Source organism: Nasonia vitripennis (assembly GCF_009193385.2).
Source record: "Nasonia vitripennis strain AsymCx chromosome 4 unlocalized genomic scaffold, Nvit_psr_1.1 chr4_random0003, whole genome shotgun sequence".
Taxonomy (NCBI): Eukaryota; Metazoa; Arthropoda; class Insecta; order Hymenoptera; family Pteromalidae; genus Nasonia; species Nasonia vitripennis.
Genome location: NW_022279638.1, coordinates 4,314,522 through 4,339,759, shown reverse-complemented (window position 1 = coordinate 4,339,759; position 25,238 = coordinate 4,314,522). Strand labels below are relative to the sequence as shown.

Genomic DNA, 25,238 nt, shown 5'->3' with positions numbered 1-25,238 from the left:
CTAAAGTTTTGTAAAAAACAATCCTCTATTATATTAAAGGGCTTAAGGTGGGGTTCTGGTGTTTTCAATTTTTATCCCCCATTAGATCTAGTCAGCTAAGATTTTGACCTCATTATGTATATAAAGAAATATGATTTTATGTAAATTTTCAGCCCAATTTATCTAATATTTAGTTGGATAATGCAGATGAAGCAGAATTTTTTATTATAATTTTGCTATATTGCTAAGGTATCCTGCGCAACCCATTTGCATATCATGATTCCAGAAAATTTGAGTGTAATCTTTAAGCCGATGTGAAAGAATTATAGTGATTAGATTTTCAAATAAATCTTTTTATTTTTCTAAATAAATATGTCATTTGAATGCATAAAATTAATAATAAAGTGAGTTAAATTACAATAAATATCATATGACCTATAATAAAAATGCAATCACTATGACTTGCTGTTAAAATAACAAAGAATTCACCGTAGTTTGCTGGAATCATGAAATGGAAATGCATTGCGCAGGATGCATTTTGAATGTTTCAAAACTTAAAGCTGAGAAAATGAGGTTTTTGTAAAAAAGTACTATTATTCATAATATTTTATAAATAATCTATTTCACTGTACATAAATCTACAAAATTATTTCATAATCATCCGTACTTTGGTTTTTAATGTTAACATTAATATCTTCTTATTTTATATTTACATAACCTCGCTAAGCATCAGTCTTATCTCAGCCATTAGATAATAATAATCTCAAATCCTGTAATCCTGTAAAACTATATAAAATTTTTAATTCTCTTGATTAATATTTATACTATTATCATAAAATTTATATAAAATTTTAGAACTCACTTAGAAACATCCGGCACCATAAGTAACACCTTCTGATTGTACTTATAATGACTCTTGTCGTTTACTTCCATATTTTTTTGAAATTCTTGCAGCTTTAGACTCTGGTTCATGTTTCTTGACACTTTAGAGTTTCCTTTTTTTATCCTTCTGAGTCGTAATTTTTTCTGCGTGACTTGTCATCTTACTGTTTGTAATTGATGCAAGTATCTCAGCACTTCTTTGACGACCCAGGTTGTACTCAGAAACTGCATGAGCTGCAGAAATTTCTACTCTAGTTTTTGATGAAGAATTATTTTTGGAGCACTTTCTCCACAGCACTGAATGTATAGCCTCGTTGGCGTTTTGAGTAAGTCCTTAGGTGCACTGAGCTAATAATTCTTCATTTGACAATCTTTCATATATTGGTAGAATATTTTCTACAACAACCTGATTCAAAAACACTTGCATACTTGTATGACTATGCGGCTTTTTTTCTGCTACAGCACGCTTGTAAAAGCACCAAGACTGCTTTCCTTGAGAACACAGTGAATGATTGTGCTTTTTATCTGTGGAACTACAATGATATAAAGTAGCCATAATTTGTTTTTGCATGTCCCGTACATTGTTTTTATTGCGAACAATAGCATTCCTATAATATCCAGCAAGCGTGCCAATCACTTTGTTGGTCAGCGCTCCAGCTGACTTTCCACCAAGTGTTATCCCCTTTCCTTTAGCACTTTTTACTATTTCTCTTAAAGCTGTAGACAAGCGTTTATCTACATGATTGATGCACTCTTCTTTCGCTAATGGATCCGAATAAATATTAAGTGAGGATAAATGATTGAATGTCTTAGCGTCACCATCAGATAGCATTGTTATATATCTCATTTCACAATCACTCACAGATCTTCGCCATAGAATTTCAGCTATGGCTAACTCCATGGAGCCGGAAGAGCCATCATAATTTTTATTACAATTGCCTGAAGTTTTGTGTGATTTGTACCAAATATCAAACTCTGGAGTGTCAGATCCTAAATCCTTTTCAGTAATCATGCACATGTGGCAATATTTACTAAACACTTTATAGTCTACAACAAGACCAGTCATCACATCAATAACGCAACCAAATCCAAAAAGAGAGGTGAACCCACGCTTATGTCAAGATCGTAAGAAGAAAGAATGTCAATCACTTTTTCAGATAATAAATATGGATTCAAACTTTTATGAACTTGATGCACAATTTTTCTGCTCTTTGAAAGAACTTCTCTTTTTAGCTGTATAACTTGACTTTTCACTGTTTCCATGTGACGGTAAAAGGACGAAGTGGATATGCAGTGCATATTTATAGAAGCACAAACACCCTGAAGAGCATCGAGTCCTAATCCTACTTTTGTAAAAGACTGCACTACGATCTCATTGATCACGAAAGAAGAGTTGTTCTTATTAGGATCTGTACGTGAGCTTGAAAATGTACCCACACATACTTCACCACAAACTTTGCAAATAAACAATAAATTCACATCAAAACCATTTTGTTGTCCTAATTCAAAATTCACTGAATTTGTTTTACAAAATTCAGATGTCATCTTGTCAGCTATAACTTTAAAAACATTTATGTTAATAAAAATGTTTTCTTCCTCATCAACAACGTCACTTGAACTTTTTAACATATCAGTAAACGCCAATTTTCTTGTTGTTGCTGACTCTTGCAGTTTAGCTTGCATAGCATTTACAGTATTGTTAGAAACACTTCTAGTGCAAGGTTTTTCACTAAGAGAAGTACGATTTGGAACACTAGTTTTTGTGGCATTTTTATTTTGATCAGTCTTGTTTACATTTGCTCGAGCTTTTATTAGGTTAGCTGTACTCGTAGCAGAGAATCCATATTTTATACTTGATTTTTTTATTTGCTTATGCTGCAAAGGATTGTGCACTTTTTTAAATGATATTCAAAGTAAACATTTTACGTCCGTCCAATTATACTCCACTTTAGGATACTAATAGGCCAAATTGTTAATTAACGTCATTAAAAAATTTTAATGTGTCAGGCTCGTATATAAAATTTTATCTTATACAGATTATAAAATTATATATGTATAAAACGTATTGTGCACAACAACACAAAATTTTGATTTATAAATAAAAACAATTACCTATTTGAATAGGTTGATAACAACCTAAATTAAACGAAAAATCAGTTCCCAACCAACTAACATACTCTTTTTGAAACTCTGTAATATTTCTTCTGTTTTTGGGCAATCCATTCTATTTTTTCATATAATTATTGAAAAAACATCTTCTGAGTTTTTTTTTTTAATATCAACCATGATGTGCTCACTTCTGTCTAAATGAAACTCGTCCAAAACATACAGCACTACAAAATCATTTTGTGTTATGAAATCTAAATTCTGATAATTTTTTAACACTTCTCAGGGGCATCATTACAACATTTTGCTAGGTCTGGTATTTTCGTAAACTCAAATATTAAACTCAAATATTAAACCTTACTTTTAAACAAGTATAAATAAAACATAAATATTATACCGTAAGTCCCTAAATCCAACTAACCCACGCGCCGAATAACCTAATAATCTAAGAAGAAATAGAAGAACGAACGCAAAGATATATTTATGGAAAAACTATATTTTATTCTTTACTACAGCAAATGTTTGCGAGCGCAAATTGCATTTTCGTATAAATTCATTTAATAAATAATTTATATCTATAGCATCTAACGATTCTTTATACACACAGTATCGTAACATCGTTCAATCGTTGTTGCAGCATTGTCGATCGCAAATAGGACTTTAGTCGTCTAAGCGTCGAAAAAGAGCGCTCATTTGTACAGGATGAGCCTGGAATTGTGAGCATTAATTTAACCCAATAACGTCCAAAACAGAGAAATCGTAACTCTGTTTTCAACCGTAAATCTATCACATATTCCACGGATATATTCAAAGCAAACATACTTTTTCTGAAGTATTTTTTTCTCTACTTTCCATTTCTGGTATCAGAATTGCGTATTTTTCACTCAAAAATCCAATATGGCGACGTTTAAAAGAAAAAATGCAAAATTTCGATACTTTTTTTTATTTTTAATCCAATTTCTTGTGTTAACGTTGAGGACGGAACTTTATTTTTCAACTATGAGTGCATAAATGAGTTGTACTTTAAATTCAGTTTGGTCCCGAATCCAGAAATTCATTATGGCGGCTAGAAAATGGTGTCTGAAGCGCAAAATTTTGCCCAAACTTTCACGAATTTTTTTCACGAATATAATGCATTCGACGAAAAAATCAATAAGAATAAAAAGTGCTTAGAATCAATCAAGGAATATGTCTATTTATGACAAATTGGAAAATTTCATCGAATCGTCTCGAAAAAATTCAGATATACTTCTTGGTCAATTCTAAGTACTTTTTATTCTCTAACATTTTCTTATATAACGCTTTGTTTTTGAGTAAAAAATCAAAAACCTTAAAATTCTTAAGATTTTTTGAAATTCAACAAAAATCAAAAACTTTAAAATGTTTTGTTCCATATGCACTTTTTGGTCAATTATGAGCAAATTTACTTCAAATTTGTGCCCGAGTATCTGTCACATTCCAGATGATATGATTTTCGCATTGAAAAATCCATTTATAAATATATTCATTTTCCAATTTAGATTGATCATTCGTATAATTATTACAAGTTTCTGCGTATGTACTCAGTAATAAGTTATCAATAGATTCAGAACCAGAATCTTCGTCACTCTGACCAGAACTGCCCGAATCATCTGGATTAGGTACCAAAATATTATGATCATCGTTATCATCAGAATAATCTTCTTCAGACTCTGATTGAGATCTTACATTTCTCCGGCGTTTTGGAGCCATTACAATTTTAAAACTTGAAAAGCTAAATACACAAGTAAAATATTAACGCTAATATTTAGAACACTAACAGTATAGTAGACAAAGAGTGGAAAAACTAAAGATTCTTCAAAATCGATTTATGAACATTCAATGATGATTCACTATTTTGAAATTCAGATAAAAACATTACAAAAGCTTTTGGCAAAATTCGGCAAATTGAATATAGTAATTAAATTTAGACTTTTTCGATTGAGAATTCAATATAGTTTATGAAACAATTCCAAAAGTTGCATAACTCAAATTTTTTAAGGTTTTTGATTTTTTACTCAAAAACAAAGTGTTATATAAGAAAAAGTTAGAGAATAAAAAGTACTTAGAATTGACCAAGAAGTATATCTGAATTTTTTCGAGACGATTCGATGAATTTTTCCAATTTGTCATAAATTGCCAATTAGCAAAAATAAAAAAGTTGCTCAAAACTCAGTGAAAAAATTTAGACATATTCCTTGATTGATTCTAAGCACTTTTTATTCTTATTGATTTTTTCGTCGAATGCATTATATTCGAGAAAAAAATTCGTGAAAGTTTGGGCAAAATTTTGCGCTTCAGGCGCCATTTTCTAGCCGCCATATTGAATTTCTGGATTCGGGACCAAACTGAATTTAAAGTACAACTCATTTATGCACTCATAGTTGAAAAATAAAGTTCCGTCCTCAACGTTAACACAACAAGAAATTGGATTTAAAAAAAAAAGTATCGAAATTTTGCATTTTTTCTTTTAAACGTCGCCATATTGGATTTTTGAGTGAAAAATACGCAATTCTGATACCAGAAATGGAAAGTAGAGAAAAAAATACTTCAGAAAAAGTATGTTTGCTTTGAATATATTCGTGGAATATGTGATAGATTTACGGTTGAAAACAGAGTAACGATTTCTCTGTTTTGGACGTTAATGGGTTAATTAAACTCAGACAAAACCGAGCGTACATCTGGTTTTTATCTAAGATACATAACAACTTCATTTAATGTAAGAGTTTTCTCTTTTTGAATTTCTTCTTCAACTGCATTATTTTCAAGTTTCTTTTGAGCGGCTTTTTTTCTTTAAATCTTCTAATTGTTGTCTAAATGTAACATGCTTGGTAATAATATCTAAAAAAAAGTCCCTCATTTTTAAGTCTTAAACTATTAAATTCTTCTTCTAACCATTTATCGCTCTTTTCATTTGCCATTGAATTATAAAAATCAGTGATTACTTCAGCATTTGCTTCTTTACCAACAATGAAGTTTTCGAATTTATTTAATAATATTATTGTATCAGTCAGAAATCTACTTTTTATCGATACTAAAGCTTGATCCACGATACGAAATACAGTTTTCGATAAAATTATTTTTCATTGTCGAAATATTTTTTTTCTCACAATTTTTCTAATTTATGTAATGCAACATCAATGATCGCCTGAGATTCATTGATGCACATATCCTTATTCTGTAATTCAGTATTTAAAACTTCCACATCTTCAAATACTTAAATCAAAATACTTATAATAAAATAAAACTCAAATGATAAAAGACTACGTAAAAAGCCTTGAGCTTTTGCGGAAGCGCTAGAATCAATTTCAGTATCATTGGCCTTATTTTCACAAAAAATAATACGGTTTTGATAGTTTGATTTATGAAAAAGAGTTTTCTGAGATTTTATTCGAACGGTCCATCTGAAAATATAAATTTATTTATGTAATCCAAAAATTATTTTAAGAATTATAATTAATAAGCAAGAATTATAATTATAAGCACGTGCGTTTCGACGTTTTTGTTTTTCATTTGTTGCTTAATATTGAACTTGTCCGTGGGGTAGGTGGGTTTGAGTATTTTGGTTTTAGTTTTGCTGCTCGCTCTCGCTCGCCTTCCTCCGATGCGCCGAGATATTTTATTATTGAACTCGTTGTCCGTGGGGTAGGTGGGTTTGAGTATTTTGGTTTTAGTTTTGCTACTCGCTCTCGCTCGTCTTCCTCCGATGTGCCGAGATATTTTATTATTGAAATAGTTGTCCGTGGGGTAGGTGGGTATAAGTATTTTAGTTTTGCTGCTCGCTCTCGCTCGTCTTCCTCCGATGTGCCGAGATATTTTATTATTGAACTCGTTGTCCGTGGGGTAGGTGGGTTTGAGTATTTTAGGTTTGCTACTCGCTCTCGCTCGCCTTTCTCCGATGTGCCGAGATATTTTATTATTGAACTTGTCCGTGGGGTAGGTGGGTTTGAGTATTTTGGTTTTAGTTTTGCTGCTCGCTCTCGCTCGCCTTCCTCCGATGCGCCGAGATATTTTATTATTGAAATAGTTGTCCGTGGGGTAGGTGGGTTCGAGTATTTTAGTTTTGCTGCTCGCTCTCGCTCGTCTTCCTCCGATGTGCCGAGATATTTTATTATTGAACTCGTTGTCCGTGGGGTAGGTGGGTTTGAGTATTTTAGTTTTGCTACTCGCTCTCGCTCGCCTTCCTCCGATGCGCCGAAATATTTTATTATTGAACTCGTTGTCCGTGGGGTAGGTGGGTTTGAGTATTTTGGTTTTAGTTTTGCTGCTCGCTCTCGCTCGTCTTCCTCCGATGTGCTGAGATATTTTATTATTGAAATAGTTGTCCGTGGGGTAGGTGGGTTTGAGTATTTTAGTTTTGCTGCTCGCTCTCGCTCGTCTTCCTCCGATGTGCCGAGATATTTTATTATTGAACTCGTTGTCCGTGGGGTAGGTGGGTTTGAGTATTTTAGTTTTGCTGCTCGCTCTCGCCCGCCTTCCTCCGGTGTGCCGAGATATTTTCTTATTGAACTCGTCCGTGGGGTAGGTAGGTTTGAGTATTTTGGTTTTAGTTTTGCTACTCGCTCTCGCTCGTCTTCCTCCGATGTGCCGAGATATTTTATTATTGAAATAGTTGTCCGTGGGGTAGGTGGGTTTGAGTATTTTAGTTTTGCTGCTCGCTCTCGCTCGTCTTCCTCCGATGTGCCGAGATATTTTATTATTGAACTCGTTGTCCGTGGGGTAGGTGGGTTTGAGTATTTTAGTTTTGCTACTCGCTCTCGCTCGCCTTTCTCCGATGTGCCGAGATATTTTATTATTGAACTTGTCCGTGGGGTAGGTGGGTTTGAGTATTTTGGTTTTAGTTTTGCTGCTCGCTCTCGCTCGCCTTCCTCCGATGCGCCGAGATATTTTATTATTGAACTCGTTGTCCGTGGGGTAGGTGGGTTTGAGTATTTTAGTTTTGCTACTCGCTCTCGCTCGCCTTTCTCCGATGTGCCGAGATATTTTATTATTGAACTTGTCCGTGGGGTAGGTGGGTTTGAGTATTTTGGTTTTAGTTTTGCTACTCGCTCTCGCTCGCCTTTCTCCGATGTGCCGAGATATTTTATTATTGAACTTGTCCGTGGGGTAGGTGGGTTTGAGTATTGTGGTTTTAATCTTGCTGCTCGCTCTCGCTCGCCTTCCTCCGATGTACCGAGATATTTTATTATTGAAATAGTTGTCCGTGGGGTAGGTGGGTTCGAGTATTTTAGTTTTGCTGCTCGCTCTCGCTCGTCTTCCTCCGATGTGCCGAGATATTTTATTATTGAACTCGTTGTCCGTGGGGTAGGTGGGTTTGAGTATTTTAGTTTTGCTACTCGCTCTCGCTCGCCTTCCTCCGATGCGCCGAAATATTTTATTATTGAACTCGTTGTCCGTGGGGTAGGTGGGTTTGAGTATTTTGGTTTTAGTTTTGCTGCTCGCTCTCGCTCGTCTTCCTCCGATGTGCTGAGATATTTTATTATTGAAATAGTTGTCCGTGGGGTAGGTGGGTTTGAGTATTTTAGTTTTGCTGCTCGCTCTCGCTCGTCTTCCTCCGATGTGCCGAGATATTTTATTATTGAACTCGTTGTCCGTGGGGTAGGTGGGTTTGAGTATTTTAGTTTTGCTGCTAGCTCTCGCCCGCCTTCCTCCGGTGTGCCGAGATATTTTCTTATTGAACTCGTCCGTGGGGTAGGTAGGTTTGAGTATTTTGGTTTTAGTTTTGCTACTCGCTCTCGCTCGTCTTCCTCCGATGTGCCGAGATATTTTATTATTGAAATAGTTGTCCGTGGGGTAGGTGGGTTTGAGTATTTTAGTTTTGCTGCTCGCTCTCGCTCGTCTTCCTCCGATGTGCCGAGATATTTTATTATTGAACTTGTCCGTGGGGTAGGTGGGTTTGAGTATTTTGGTTTTAGTTTTGCTACTCGCTCTCGCTCGCCTTTCTCCGATGTGCCGAGATATTTTATTATTGAACTTGTCCGTGGGGTAGGTGGGTTTGAGTATTGTGGTTTTAATCTTGCTGCTCGCTCTCGCTCGCCTTCCTCCGATGTACCGAGATATTTTATTATTGAAATAGTTGTCCGTGGGGTAGGTGGGTTCGAGTATTTTAGTTTTGCTGCTCGCTCTCGCTCGTCTTCCTCCGATGTGCCGAGATATTTTATTATTGAACTCGTTGTCCGTGGGGTAGGTGGGTTTGAGTATTTTAGTTTTGCTACTCGCTCTCGCTCGCCTTCCTCCGATGCGCCGAAATATTTTATTATTGAACTCGTTGTCCGTGGGGTAGGTGGGTTTGAGTATTTTGGTTTTAGTTTTGCTGCTCGCTCTCGCTCGTCTTCCTCCGATGTGCTGAGATATTTTATTATTGAAATAGTTGTCCGTGGGGTAGGTGGGTTTGAGTATTTTAGTTTTGCTGCTCGCTCTCGCTCGTCTTCCTTCGATGTGCCGAGATATTTTATTATTGAACTCGTTGTCCGTGGGGTAGGTGGGTTTGAGTATTTTAGTTTTGCTGCTCGCTCTCGCCCGCCTTCCTCCGGTGTGCCGAGATATTTTCTTATTGAACTCGTCCGTGGGGTAGGTAGGTTTGAGTATTTTGGTTTTAGTTTTGCTACTCGCTCTCGCTCGTCTTCCTCCGATGTGCCGAGATATTTTATTATTGAAATAGTTATCCGTGGGGTAGGTGGGTTTGAGTATTTTAGTTTTGCTGCTCGCTCTTGCTCGTCTTCCTCCGATGTGCCGAGATATTTTATTATTGAACTCGTTGTCCGTGGGGTAGGTGGGTTTGAGTATTTTAGTTTTGCTACTCGCTCTCGCTCGCCTTTCTCCGATGTGCCGAGATATTTTATTATTGAACTTGTCCGTGGGGTAGGTGGGTTTGAGTATTTTGGTTTTAGTTTTGCTGCTCGCTCTCGCTCGCCTTCCTCCGATGCGCCGAGATATTTTATTATTGAACTCGTTGTCCGTGGGGTAGGTGGGTTTGAGTATTGTGGTTTTAATGTTGCTGCTCGCTCTCGCCCGCCTTCCTCCGGTGTGCCGAGATATTTTATTATTGAACTCGTCCGTGGGGTAGGTAGGTTTGAGTGTTTTGGTTTTAATCTTGCTGCTCGCTCTCGCTCGCCTTCCTCCGATGTACCGAGATATTTTATTATTGAAATAGTTGTCCGTGGGGTAGGTGGGTTCGAGTATTTTAGTTTTGCTGCTCGCTCTCGCTCGTCTTCCTCCGATGTGCCGAGATATTTTATTATTGAACTCGTTGTCCGTGGGGTAGGTGGGTTTGAGTATTTTGGTTTTAGTTTTGCTGCTCGCTCTCGCTCGCCTTCCTCCGATGTGCCGAGATATTTTATTATTGAACTAGTTGTCCGTGGGGTAGGTGGGTAGCATATACATATATTTTGTTTACATGTATGGTATATAAGTATGTAACAAACATAGACTCGCACAGCAGAAAAATTTGTACCGTATAAACGTTCGTGCCGCCATCTATCGCAGGGTTTACAGATTGGGCCGATTGGATAAAATGATACTTACGTTTTCGTTTTGCATTCAAACTACCTATTCGTCGTTTAATAATTAATATTAAAATTAAATGTGTAGCAATTTATGCACTAGAATGCACACATTTAGAATTTTCTTAAAAAATCGAAAAACGTATTATTTTTTTAAACTTATATAGCTTGCTTTTCATGTATATAAAATTTATCCCCATAAAAGGAACTTGATACTAGATTCTACGGATTCTTTAGAACACTTTAAAGAAATAAAAATTTTATCGATTTTTTGGTCGAAAAACACCAGAATCCCACCTTGACGTTCCTGTGCACCGTGAATCCTCTCATATCTTTTTCCAATCACTCAAAAAAAAAATGTAATGTCTGAAGAAAGTTTAGCCGAGTTTGATTTATTCTGCATTACAGTGCATGTCAATAATATAATGTAACATACTAATTACGATTGCAAAAAAATGATCTAAAACGAATTGAGATCAATCAAATAAAGTAAATTATAGCATACTAGTAGGGTACCCCCCACCCTACTCTCTTCGCTCGCTACCCCCCACGTTCGTTGCAAATTCGTGTGCCAGTGTCTTCCAGGATATCGGGTTTTTTTCTCCTTATATTAATAAAAAATCTTCACCGCCGCCGCCGTTTCAGAAATTAGCTCCCCCTCAATTTGGATTATTGGGTTAAAATTATGCCTTTTTCACGTTATTTTTAACTCAACCTTCGTTATTGGGGTTGATAATGAACGATTTTTACGTAATTTTACTGTTTCTGGCTCCCTTATTTTCGATTCCTTATTTTGGATTATTAGCTTCCCCTTATTTTGGCCCCCCCTCATTCGGCCTCCCTCTCATTTTAGCTTGCCTTATAACTTCATTATAACTTCCCCTTATTTGGTCGGCCCATGATATATATTTTACCCTTTTTCGCTTTGCTCGCCAATTCGCCATTTGAATTAATATGCTATGATTAATTATTATCTATTAAATTTACTAAATATGCAATTCAGAAAGTACTGACAGATTTCCACATCACCCAAGGGGTACTGCCATGAACATACTGTAAATTTAGTGGAGTATGCTGTTGGTGCGACTTTTAAAATATTTTGTTAATAAACAATGTATTTTTCTTAAATATCAATACTAACATTTATTACTCTTTATGTAAGCCTTTTTACATTTATATTTTCACATTTATTATGTGTTTCTCTTCAATGTTCATTAGACTTATTATTAGAGTAAAATGTTTTTTAGTATCAAATTTATTTAATTTTTGTTATTAACGTTTATTAACAAAAAAAGTGATATCCCCAGTAGTCCTATTTCACTCTTATAATTTGCTTTATAAAACTTTTGCTTGCATTTAAAATATACTTTTTTTCAAAAAAGTAACCTTTCTCATATTAGTCCAATATAAAAACATGTATGTACATTTTTTGATTATGTTTCATATACAGGGTGACCCAATTTAAACGGGCACCGCTCATAACTCGTCAGGGACAGCCACAATCGAAAAAATGGTAGAGACCAAAGTTGTAGGATATCGAAGGGGCAACCCGATGGTGACCTTGGATTTGACCTTGAACGCGTTTTTCAAGGTCATTTGAATGTCAACTTTGGATTTTTAAATAGGAACCCCATTCTTTTATTGCGGGAATGGAAAGAGCGGTAAATTTTACGTTCAGAATGGTATGTTCGGTTGCGGCACTGAAGGTCATCGCAAGGTCATGCAGTCAGAATGAAACCCCGCCTACGTAATTCCTCTAGCAACGCCAAATTAAAAAAAGTGGTAGAGACCAAAGTTGTTGTATAGGGGGGGGGGGGGGAGAATTGTGACCTCGAATTTGAGCCAGTCCTACAAGGTCATTTCAAGGTCAAATTATTTTTTTTCAAACAGCACCCACTTTTTCGACTCCGGATCCTGAAAGCGTGTAAAATGTTGCACTTTAAACGAAGTAGTAAATTTAAAATAGAAGAAAAGATTTTAATCATTTAGCGTACCATCTTTGAGGTCCTCGCCTCTCTCGCTGTTCAATTCTCTGGATCGTACTTCGAGATGGATGATGATTTCTGTTTGGGAAACGCCTCCGATATAATTGTGCTGCTGCATTATAATTTCTTCGACACTCTCCCAAAATCAATAAAATATCAACAATTTCGCTTCGACTATAGTCCGGCATATTTACTTAGATTATAAATATTACAAAAATAAAAAAAAATGACTCAAATCACATATTTTCAATTATTAAATTAGTATTTGAAGTCGATAAATATCTAAGTAAATTTAAAAATTCTACTGCATTACTAGAACTTAGACTGTTTTCTGCAAAAAATACTAAATAAAAAACTACTTAAACAATTATTTAATTGCAAATAGTAATTATTAATTTTTTATTATAAAATAATTTATTGATTAGGAAGCTTTTATGAAATAGATAATAAATAAATATTTTGTAATTCCAAAAGTGTTAAAAGTAAATTTTAATAGATAACTTATAAAATAGTTAAAATTGTATTTTAGTAAAAGATTTATTTTAACTTATTAAATTTTATGAAGTGAAATCAAACTTATACATACATTTAAAATATGGGTAATTAATCGGAATATTTAGCTCTTAAACAATATTTTCTAGAATAATCGCTATGACTTGAAATTATATCAAACATTTTTTAATTTTAAGTAAATTGATTCTTCAAGAAATACCTTCATTACGTATTGCAGAACTTTTTTTATACAAGACATTAATACAAAAATTTTAATAGAAAATGTATATTCGTATTATTTTTAATATTAAATGAAATGATGTAAAAAGTACAATCTTCATTTGTTAACAATAATAAATATTCTGTTACGTTAGATAAAAATTTGTTTACATTAACATAACTTTAGATGCAATATTTTATATTAATATGTATGTTATTAATTAATTATTATCGTGTTAAATACAATATTTTACAGCTTACATATTGTACAAGTTTAAATAATGAACATACATTTTTTAGTGTTGTTGGTTGTTTATTATTACTTATCTAATAGAAAAGTGCAAAAAATTTAAGTACCTACCAATTTCTGCTGCAAAAATATTTCTAATAGAATTAAAATATTTATACAGTGGAATTATCACTAAATAATTATATTAACTGTTGCCAGTAATTGTATGTATAATCTGTGTGACGACATGGTATGTATTACAAACTTTATAATTCTGCTTATACATATGTATTTTCAACATGTGTGTATAGCATATGTATACAAACATACGTATGTATGTATATCTATGTATACTTAAAACAATAATAATTTATGAATAAATTAAATGGAAAAACAACAACGTTATTTAAAAAAACATAATGCAATTTATATCTGATTCAAATAATAAATGTGTGTAAAATAAATATAAAAACTTTTTTACTTTATACTTCGATGTTTTACTTTTTCTTTTTCTGTATCGATGGCTTTTTATTGTAAAATTCTATTCATATTTTGGCATTACGGTTTATCAATTTATAATTTTTTAAAAATAAAACATTTAATATTTTTTTTACGTTTTTATCAAACTTTGACGTTTTTCTACAATACTTCGATGTTTTACTTAATCTTTTTCTGTATCGATGATTGGCTTTTTAATAAAAATTTTCGTTAATATTTTTGGCGGAAGGCCGAGTGTGAGACTCTTTCGACAATTTTCGGAGGCTATTTTTATTTTTGCAAATCGAAAGTTCGGGCGGCAGGTACGGCGCGGGGCCGGGGCGCCTGCTTGAAAATCATTCGTGAGTTAAGCGTCGTAGGGGAAGGTTCGACGGAGTCGCGGTGGCAAGACTGAGCGCGGGACTTATTTTAAAAGGCTTATTTCGGGAGCCATTTTTATTTTTCGCACATCAGGAGTTCGGGTAGGTAGGTGGCGACCACCTAGAGGAGTCATTCGCAAGTTAACCGTCGGAAGGGATCATTCGGGGAATAGCGAGACTTATGTTTGGACGCTAGCGAGGGCTCATTTGCGTCTTGGCCGCTGGACAGAGAACATCTAAGAAGGGATTTCATCTCGGATACAAAGTAAAAGTAAAGTTTGAAAAAAAATAATTTGACCTTGAAATGACCTTGTAGGACTGGCTCAAATTCGAGGTCACAATTCTTCCCCCCCCCCCCCCCCTATACAACAACTTTGGTCTCTACCACTTTTTCTTAATTTGGCGTTGCTAGAGGAATTACGTAGGCGGGGTTTCATTCTGGCTGCATGACCTTGCGATGACCTTCAGTGCCGCAACCGAACATACCATTCTGAACGTAAAATTTACCGCTCTTTCCATTCCCGCAATAAAAGAATGGGGTTCCTATTTAAAAAACCAAAGTTGACCTTCAAATGACCTTGAAAAACGCGTTCAAAGTCAAATCCAAGGTCACCATCGGGTTGCCCCTTCGATATCCTACAACTTTGGTCTCTACCATTTTTTCGATTGTGGCTGTCCCTGACGAGTTATGAGCGGTGCCCGTTTAAATTGGGTCACCCTGTATATAGCTTTTCTATGGACCTATATGAGCAGACTACTTTATAATTTTTAAAAAAAGAATTAAATGCATCAATATAAATATAGTAATAACATGATTACAGCACAATTTTACTTATGTCATTTCATATGTCTTCTTAAATTGTCAGCTCTATAAAATCTTTTGTTACAATAAGTACATATTTGTATTTTTTTTTCTTTTCATGTAAAATTAAATGACAAATAAGGTGATAATGTCTTCTGAATAATATTCCGAATTTTTGACAAAGAAAGGTTTTAATGTCTGCATGCTCCCTTGCGTGCCTTAAATAATTTTTCTTGAAATTAAATCTCGAATCACAAATTCTACAAATGTAGACAACCCTATGTGAGTCTTCTTGATTTTCAAGAAGATCCGATTCCATTTTTTGTTGAATGAATAAAAATTTCCGATTAGGATTTGATCTAAAACAAAATTTTGTTTAGCAATCTCGCATAAAAAGTAAGACAATATCCACAATATGCATAAAAGTAATGAATCTAAAGACGTTTAGTCTGTCTTCGCTCCGCTCCGTTTCGCGAATAGACACTCTGCGATTGCTATTATTGTGTGCGAGGGTTGCGGGGTCAACCGAACCGAGGACAATCCGTCCGAGACCATCTTCGCGTGGGTATGAACGGCCGTGCCGGCCACGTACATCTGTAAGTACTAGTTCTTATCAACTCTCGCTTATTCGGGCGACTTTAAGCCTCCTCTCTCTCTCACCTCGACTACATGCTGGTAGCTGGCATGCGCCCGTCTGGCGCGCTTGTGTAAGTCAAGCACCAATAAACAGTTAGTCTAAGTTTTACAATAATCCGCGAGTGTTCATTGACTTTTCCTCCTTTTGAATCCACGTCCTGAGTACTACTATCACCGCCGCGTGTTCATACGTCTTTACGTCCGTGCGCGGATAGATTATAGTTGGTAGAACCTAGTGCCTTCTGCACAGCCGACGGAAACGGTGAATAGTAGCATAAACAACAAACAACTTAAAATAATAATGACGGCCGAGCTACTGTCGTAAATGGCGCCCAACTACAGTGGCAATTGAAGTAAAAAGTACGCGAATTATACAAATTACAAATTGTAAAATAAATCCGTGCGGCAAAAATTCAAATACTCACGTGAGTTTATCACGCAGAGCAGCGAAAAGCCAAACGGCCGAGCGGTATACTTATGTATAGAGCGAAGACGGCCGATCGCGCGGTATTGTTTACATCCGCGCGCGGCAAGCAACTATATAAGACTCGTGAATCGTAGTGGTATGTGTGCGAATGAGACGGACCGCAGAAAACTTGTATGTATATGTCGGTTTTCATCAGAATTGAACTGTGCTTTTTTTTGAGCGTATACGGTTAATTGAGGATCGCACACGACCGTCCGTAATTTGAGATCGTAAATGTTTGAATTTAGTGTTTAGCAACTTAAAATTATCTGCGCATGATTTTTGCGATTACATACGCTCAAATATTTGATCGTTAAAGCTTGTATTTTCGAGATGATTGTTACACATAAATTTTATGTCTAATGCTACGAAAATTCACACTTATACAGTAATGAAATTTCTATTTTCAGTCGTGCTGTGAGTGTTATTTTCGTTTTAGCCATCGAATTAAACGTTCGTTCGAACGTATAGCTATACTATAATAAATCACGCATAGCTAAGTAAGCGTAGTTGTAGTCTCAACTGAGCTTAGTACGTCTCCTAAGCTGCTTACTAGTTTTCTTTCGCTTTTACGAATATTCGTGATGATATGTAATTTTTGGACGATTTTCTGTAGGACATAAATAGCTAGTCGGCAGCGAAAATAATTTCTTTGTCGAAATACAAGCGATCGAACATTTTTGCGTCTGAATAAATGTTGTATATAAATTCGAGATTCAAGAACTGTTGTGATAATTTTATTGAGTTGTTCGTTAACATCCGAGGTTGCGGTAAACACGGATCTTAAATACTTAGTGAATTAGGTGTTATCATTGTAACGAAGAGAATAGATTAGAGTATTCCAATTGTAAATATTATCAACAGAATTGTGTGAAGCGGCGAATTTGATAGACAGCCGTATACAATAACAGAATAGTCCGATATAGCTATATCTAATGCGATCTAGCGGTAAACAATAGTCAGCAAAATCGGAAGTTTCTTGCTATCAACAGACTGCTATTCATCGAATCATTGAAAATTTAGTTTTTGCGTTGTTGCCAATTTTTTTTTTTGTGTACACATCCGTTCGGATATAAGGCTTAAATAAACAGATTTTAATTTGGAAAGTACTTTTTCGGAATTCGGTCGTGTTAGTATGGATAACTGCATGGCTGAGTAAATCGGAAATTATAGTTGCAATGATAATTTAAAAATAATCTTTGTTGTTTTTCTAACAAGATCACATTATCATATCTGTTCAGCACAGCTGATTACTCAATAATTGAATAATTCGAGGACACGTACCTTAGAGTATTTTTGTTTATTTAATTGGTAATTGGAAACTCAATACTTTCTACTGTATTATATTCTTCACCTTCGCGTATTAACTAAGTAATTATGGAAAATGAGTTTAAAATCTAGTAGGTCGTCACAAACAGGTATAACAGTCTCGTCAGATAGGGAAGAAGACTGGACTGATACAGACAGCGTACCATCAACGGAGATGATGTCTGAAGATTTGACGTCCGTTTCACCGGATAGATGTGTTTTAGGTGAGGGGGGATCCTCCGACTTAATTGTACCGTCCGATAGTAAAACACATCTGACAGCCTACAGAACTCGGTCGGATGCTCTGAGGGAGATAATCTCAAATCAGGACGAGACCACACTGTCAAAATCTCTCGACTACCTTAATTTAAAAACAACAGGTTCCAGAGAGGAAAAAGTCCAGCGAGTAGTTTATTACCTCGCAGGCGAGTATAGGCCAACGGATTTCACATCCGTAACTATGCTGTACCATTCTTACGACGTAGGAAAATTTCGTCAAGCATGTCGTACGACGTACTTGAACGGTATCGCTCCGATGATTCAGAGAATCAGCGATCGACAGAGAATTAATATAAGAAACACATCCGATTCCTGTATACCGAGTCTTATTCGTGCACAAGAATTACCACGCTTTGAGGAACCCGTGGAAGCTAAGGTGGGGAAGCAGAGGAAGTCATAAGCAAGTCATGCTAGAGTACCAACAAAACCATTACTGAATTCTTCTACACAAGGGTCGAAGGAAGAGTTGGATAATCCTTGCACCCCCAACCACCATAATTCAATTTGTGAAAATACAACAGTGGCAAATTCACACAACAGGCTCAACTGTCATTGGGACAAACAACAATCTGTGAATACGTCCGACCTTACGAAGAAGTGTACTTCCATAGAGAACTTGTTTAACTTGAACTATGGGTCAGTTATGAACGATCAAGAATCAGTGAAAGCGTCCAACGGTTCAAAGAAGTCAACTTCTGAAATGAATCAGTCCAACTTGGCAGACGATTCATCACTTTCAGAATACAGGCTATTGCAAGGGCAATCCACGCTACAATGTAGTTGCCAAGCAGCCGGAAAAATATCGTGTTCCGGTACGCCATGTGAGAGCAGTGCAACGCTTGTGGTGCTCACACGGAAAATTGAGTTACTCACGGATTTAGTGAAGTCTCTCATAAAGTCGGGCGGGTGTTTAACCTGTAAGTCCCGGGACGACAAGAGTAACTGCACGAGGTCCAAGCGTGCTAAAAAGCGTCGTCGGAATAATTGTGACAAGGAATCGCGCGTCGTTGCAAAGATTAACAGCACGAGTGCCACTTCCCGTTCGGCCAAACGGAAGAAAATTAGTCACAATGTTCACCAGCAGCAGGCTAGTTCTAGCAACAAGTGTGACAATAAACGTCGACCGAAAGTTAGCCTCGATCGAGACAAACAGCATGCAAGTCGACAAGGTCACAATGACTGCACTTCTGCAACTCTTCGCAGAAATCCTTCACCCGGAAGTAAGCTGGATCACAAGGTGAGACCCGCGTCAAGTGTCTCTGATACCGGTAGTGATGACACCAGTCGAAAATCTTGCTAACAGACGTGTGAACGAGAAAAATACACGCCAAATCGATCGTTTCGTAATACGCGTGTGGAGAATGAAAGTGCGAATCCAGGGATTCGGAAAGCACCGACTTCTCAACCTTTCAAAGGGAGCTGTTGGAACTGTGATGTCGTAGGGTATCGCGCTCGCGTTTGTCCGGAGCCGCATATCCTCAAAGGCCATAAATGTAAGCTGGCGGGATATAAGCGGACGAACTGCCCAAGGTGTCTGCAGCACGGGGAATTTTATTCATCGATGTCCGTTTGTGAGTCTTCGAGCTCTGGATTCAGGAGCTGTGGACCTATTTCACCCACGAAGCAACAAGCACAAAAACCACTGCACCGAGGCTCTAAAGAATACTTTGAATTCAAAGCCAAAACCCAGACATCAGCTGATACGCTCGACTCTAGGGCAACAGCGGAGACGAATGATGTCGCAGCAGAAAATGTTCTTTCTGCTAGCACGATTTTCGTGCGAGTCTAAAGTTATTAGACAAAAAATTATTCGCAACCAATTTCATCCAGCGGATGATAGTCGCATGTTATTATGCTTAGATTGTTATCGCTTGTTCACGGAATTGGAACAGCTGGAGGAGGGAAGATCCTCTGATAACGAAATTGGTTATACTGTACAGATAATCCGATCCGAGATGGCAGAATTTACGTCCGAGGAAGATTCACATCTGTTAAAACTCAGTCCAACATCTAGGCAAGCCACCCGTCCGCTTTTAGGAAGTGGTTAGACGGCCGTACCAACGACTCCACAACTGAAGAGAGAAGATCAAGGAAAATGCGTTTATTCCACTGTAGCGATCATATAGCTCTCGAGCGCGAGACGTTTGAAAAATTAGTTGTAGGACTATTTTTAGAATAGCAATAGTATTCGAGCGACCATAGCATGATGCGTGCGAACTAATGGTACTCAGGTTAGTAGTCTGTAAACGACGTGGAATAATACGGCAGGTTAGAGTAACCCAAAAATTAAAATCGCTGTACTTAAACTCGCTGGTGATACCAGATAGGCATCAGTACATTGTACCGAGGAAAATGCTTCTAAGCAGGGTTCTCGACAGTGGGGCACGAAAGTAAAATTTAAGGGACTTCACTCGAACCGCTAACGTCCGTAATTATTATCAATACGTCCGCGAACTATGAGGAGGATTACGACCAGTTTCGTACGTCAAATGCACATGGTTGTCGAGATACGAAAGGCATTTATTATTCTCATCGTTTTATAAAACCGTTCGAAGCTTCTTGTGAGTTAATCTAACCGTCGGACACAACAAATGGCAGATATTTTCGCAATTCTTTTCATGGTATGAAATTTATGTTAGACCGTTTAGGATGATGCATGTACGTCCGGTTGACAAGTGACAAAAACCGTCCGTACGTATTCGATCGAGTTAGTCAACCACCGACTGAATAATGAGAAACTTGCTTTGACAAATGTAAAACGGGTTATTTGTTCCAGAAGTTAATCTCTCCGTTCCTTTTCGTTTTGCGTTCGAACGTTAGGCATACGTCTGCCGACATTAGTCCGTGTACAAATTCGGTAACGGCCGTGAATGACGTTGTAACAAGCTATAGGAACCCAGAGAGAGAAAGGAGGTAACTCCTCTAACTTGATATACTTTTGTTTGATTCCATTTTTTTTTCTTATCATCTTTATTTCTTTTTGATTAAATAAAAATAGAATTGTCCTGGATCGCCCGGATAGACGTAGTGGATAAGAGCTGGTACACCTGACCGGCTATCAAGCGTCTTGGGGCGGGGGGGGGGGGGGGGTGTAACTGTTGCCAGTGCAATTAACGCACGTTGAGCACGTTACGATGTCTCTCCGTGACAGAATCAACATTCTGTATAATACTTCTGTTGTTACAGCTACTAAAGGCGCAGCGTGTGAGAGAGTAAGAGAGACAGAGAGAGAATAAGCATCGAGAGAGATTTAAATTCAGCAACGTACAATGTTGCCACCTGCTCACACACTGCTGTCAAGAGTTGACAACAGTGTGTCAGAGGGCATAGGTAAATCTGTGCTCGCGCTTGCGATCCATTCCGAGTCTGTCTTCGCTCCGCTCCGTTTCGCGAATAGACACTCTGCGATTGCGATTATTGTGTGCGAGGGTTGCGGGATCAACCGAACCGAGGACAATCCGTCCGAGACCATCTTCGCGTGGGTATGAACGGTCGTGCCGGCCACGTACATCTGTAAGTACTAGTTCTTATCAACTCTCGCTTATTCGGGCGACTTTAAGCCTCCTCTCTCTCTCACCTCGACTACATGCTGGTAGCTGGCATGCGCCCGTCTGGCGCGCTTGTGTAAGCCAAGCACCAATAAACAGTTAGGCTAAGTTTTACAATAATCCGCGAGTGTTCATTGACTTTTCCTCCTTTTGAATCCACGTCCTGAGTACTACTATCACCGCCGCGTGTTCATACATCTTTACGTCCGTGCGCGGATAGATTATAGTCGGTAGAACCTAGTGCCTTCTGCACAGCCGACGGAAACGGTGAATAGTAGCATAAACAACAAACAACTTAAAATAATAATGACGGCCGAGCTACCGTCGTAAACTGCAGTAGAAATATTTTCAACTTATAAATTACTACCTATTTTAAAATTGGGGGTTGGCAAGCGAAGCGAGCTCAATTCAAAAATTAATTATTTTGGAATGAACAATCAAAATCGTAATGAGAAGATTTAGAAATTATAAATTATACAATTAAAAACGAAAATTGAAATTAGGGGGTTGGCGAGCAAAGCGAGCAGTGGGTACCCCCTAGTCTATAATAAAAAAAAATTTTACTGACGCTGGTTCAGAAATTCAAAAAGTAAAGCGAAGGTAAAAAAGAAAAGCAAGGTATGCTATAAAACTTTTAGTTTTTACTTGGCTTACTTTAATAATAAAAAAAACATTACAATTTTTATGTCATGCAAATGCGGTTATTCCACTGTAGCGATCATATAGCTCTCGAGCGCGAGACGTTTGAAAAATTAGTTGTAGGACTATTTTTAGAATAGCAATAGTATTCGAGCGACCATAGCATGATGCGTGCGAACTAATGGTACTCAGGTTAGTAGTCTGTAAACGACGTGGAATAATACGGCAGGTTAGAGTAACCCAAAAATTAAAATCGCTGTACTTAAACTCGCTGGTGATACCAGATAGGCATCAGTACATTGTACCGAGGAAAATGCTTCTAAGCAGGGTTCTCGACAGTGGGGCACGAAAGTAAAATTTAAGGGACTTCACTCGAACCGCTAACGTCCGTAATTATTATCAATACGTCCGCGAACTATGAGGAGGATTACGACCAGTTTCGTACGTCAAATGCACATGGTTGTCGAGATACGAAAGGCATTTATTATTCTCATCGTTTTATAAAACCGTTCGAAGCTTCTTGTGAGTTAATCTAACCGTCGGACACAACAAATGGCAGATATTTTCGCAATTCTTTTCATGGTATGAAATTTATGTTAGACCGTTTAGGATGATGCATGTACGTCCGGTTGACAAGTGACAAAAACCGTCCGTACGTATTCGATCGAGTTAGTCAACCACCGACTGAATAATGAGAAACTTGCTTTGACAAATGTAAAACGGGTTATTTGTTCCAGAAGTTAATCTCTCCGTTCCTTTTCGTTTTGCGTTCGAACGTTAGGCATACGTCTGCCGACATTAGTCCGTGTACAAATTCGGTAACGGCCGTGAATGACGTTGTAACAAGCTATAGGAACCCAGAGAGAGAAAGGAGGTAACTCCTCTAACTTGATATACTTTTGTTTGATTCCATTTTTTTTTCTTATCATCTTTATTTCTTTTTGATTAAATAAAAATAGAATTGTCCTGGATCGCCCGGATAGACGTAGTGGATAAGAGCTGGTACACCTGACCGGCTATCAAGCGTCTTGGGGCGGGGGGGGGGGGGGGTGTAACTGTTGCCAGTGCAATTAACGCACGTTGAGCACGTTACGATGTCTCTCCGTGACAGAATCAACATTCTGTATAATACTTCTGTTGTTACAGCTACTAAAGGCGCAGCGTGTGAGAGAGTAAGAGAGACAGAGAGAGAATAAGCATCGAGAGAGATTTAAATTCAGCAACGTACAATGTTGCCACCTGCTCACACACTGCTGTCAAGAGTTGACAACAGTGTGTCAGAGGGCATAGGTAAATCTGTGCTCGCGCTTGCGATCCATTCCGAGTCTGTCTTCGCTCCGCTCCGTTTCGCGAATAGACACTCTGCGATTGCGATTATTGTGTGCGAGGGTTGCGGGATCAACCGAACCGAGGACAATCCGTCCGAGACCATCTTCGCGTGGGTATGAACGGTCGTGCCGGCCACGTACATCTGTAAGTACTAGTTCTTATCAACTCTCGCTTATTCGGGCGACTTTAAGCCTCCTCTCTCTCTCACCTCGACTACATGCTGGTAGCTGGCATGCGCCCGTCTGGCGCGCTTGTGTAAGCCAAGCACCAATAAACAGTTAGTCTAAGTTTTACAATAATCCGCGAGTGTTCATTGACTTTTCCTCCTTTTGAATCCACGTCCTGAGTACTACTATCACCGCCGCGTGTTCATACATCTTTACGTCCGTGCGCGGATAGATTATAGTCGGTAGAACCTAGTGCCTTCTGCACAGCCGACGGAAACGGTGAATAGTAGCATAAACAACAAACAACTTAAAATAATAATGACGGCCGAGCTACCGTCGTAAACTGCAGTAGAAATATTTTCAACTTATAAATTACTACCTATTTTAAAATTGGGGGTTGGCAAGCGAAGCGAGCTCAATTCAAAAATTAATTATTTTGGAATGAACAATCAAAATCGTAATGAGAAGATTTAGAAATTATAAATTATACAATTAAAAACGAAAATTGAAATTAGGGGGTTGGCGAGCAAAGCGAGCAGTGGGTACCCCCTAGTCTATAATAAAAAAAAATTTTACTGACGCTGGTTCAGAAATTCAAAAAGTAAAGCGAAGGTAAAAAAGAAAAGCAAGGTATGCTATAAAACTTTTAGTTTTTACTTGGCTTACTTTAATAATAAAAAAAACATTACAATTTTTATGTCATGCAAATGCGGTTATTCCACTGTAGCGATCATATAGCTCTCGAGCGCGAGACGTTTGAAAAATTAGTTGTAGGACTATTTTTAGAATAGCAATAGTATTCGAGCGACCATAGCATGATGCGTGCGAACTAATGGTACTCAGGTTAGTAGTCTGTAAACGACGTGGAATAATACGGCAGGTTAGAGTAACCCAAAAATTAAAATCGCTGTACTTAAACTCGCTGGTGATACCAGATAGGCATCAGTACATTGTACCGAGGAAAATGCTTCTAAGCAGGGTTCTCGACAGTGGGGCACGAAAGTAAAATTTAAGGGACTTCACTCGAACCGCTAACGTCCGTAATTATTATCAATACGTCCGCGAACTATGAGGAGGATTACGACCAGTTTCGTACGTCAAATGCACATGGTTGTCGAGATACGAAAGGCATTTATTATTCTCATCGTTTTATAAAACCGTTCGAAGCTTCTTGTGAGTTAATCTAACCGTCGGACACAACAAATGGCAGATATTTTCGCAATTCTTTTCATGGTATGAAATTTATGTTAGACCGTTTAGGATGATGCATGTACGTCCGGTTGACAAGTGACAAAAACCGTCCGTACGTATTCGATCGAGTTAGTCAACCACCGACTGAATAATGAGAAACTTGCTTTGACAAATGTAAAACGGGTTATTTGTTCCAGAAGTTAATCTCTCCGTTCCTTTTCGTTTTGCGTTCGAACGTTAGGCATACGTCTGCCGACATTAGTCCGTGTACAAATTCGGTAACGGCCGTGAATGACGTTGTAACAAGCTATAGGAACCCAGAGAGAGAAAGGAGGTAACTCCTCTAACTTGATATACTTTTGTTTGATTCCATTTTTTTTTCTTATCATCTTTATTTCTTTTTGATTAAATAAAAATAGAATTGTCCTGGATCGCCCGGATAGACGTAGTGGATAAGAGCTGGTACACCTGACCGGCTATCAAGCGTCTTGGGGCGGGGGGGGGGGGGTGTAACTGTTGCCAGTGCAATTAACGCACGTTGAGCACGTTACGATGTCTCTCCGTGACAGAATCAACATTCTGTATAATACTTCTGTTGTTACAG

General features: G+C 37.5%; 1 protein-coding gene across 1 annotated transcript in view; it reads left to right on the top strand.

Moving 5' to 3' along the window:
* The window catches only part of LOC100116597 (protein argonaute-2), a 137,397-nt gene that overhangs the window by 92,535 nt on the left and 19,624 nt on the right, over nucleotides 1-25,238 (top strand). The window lies entirely within an intron of this gene.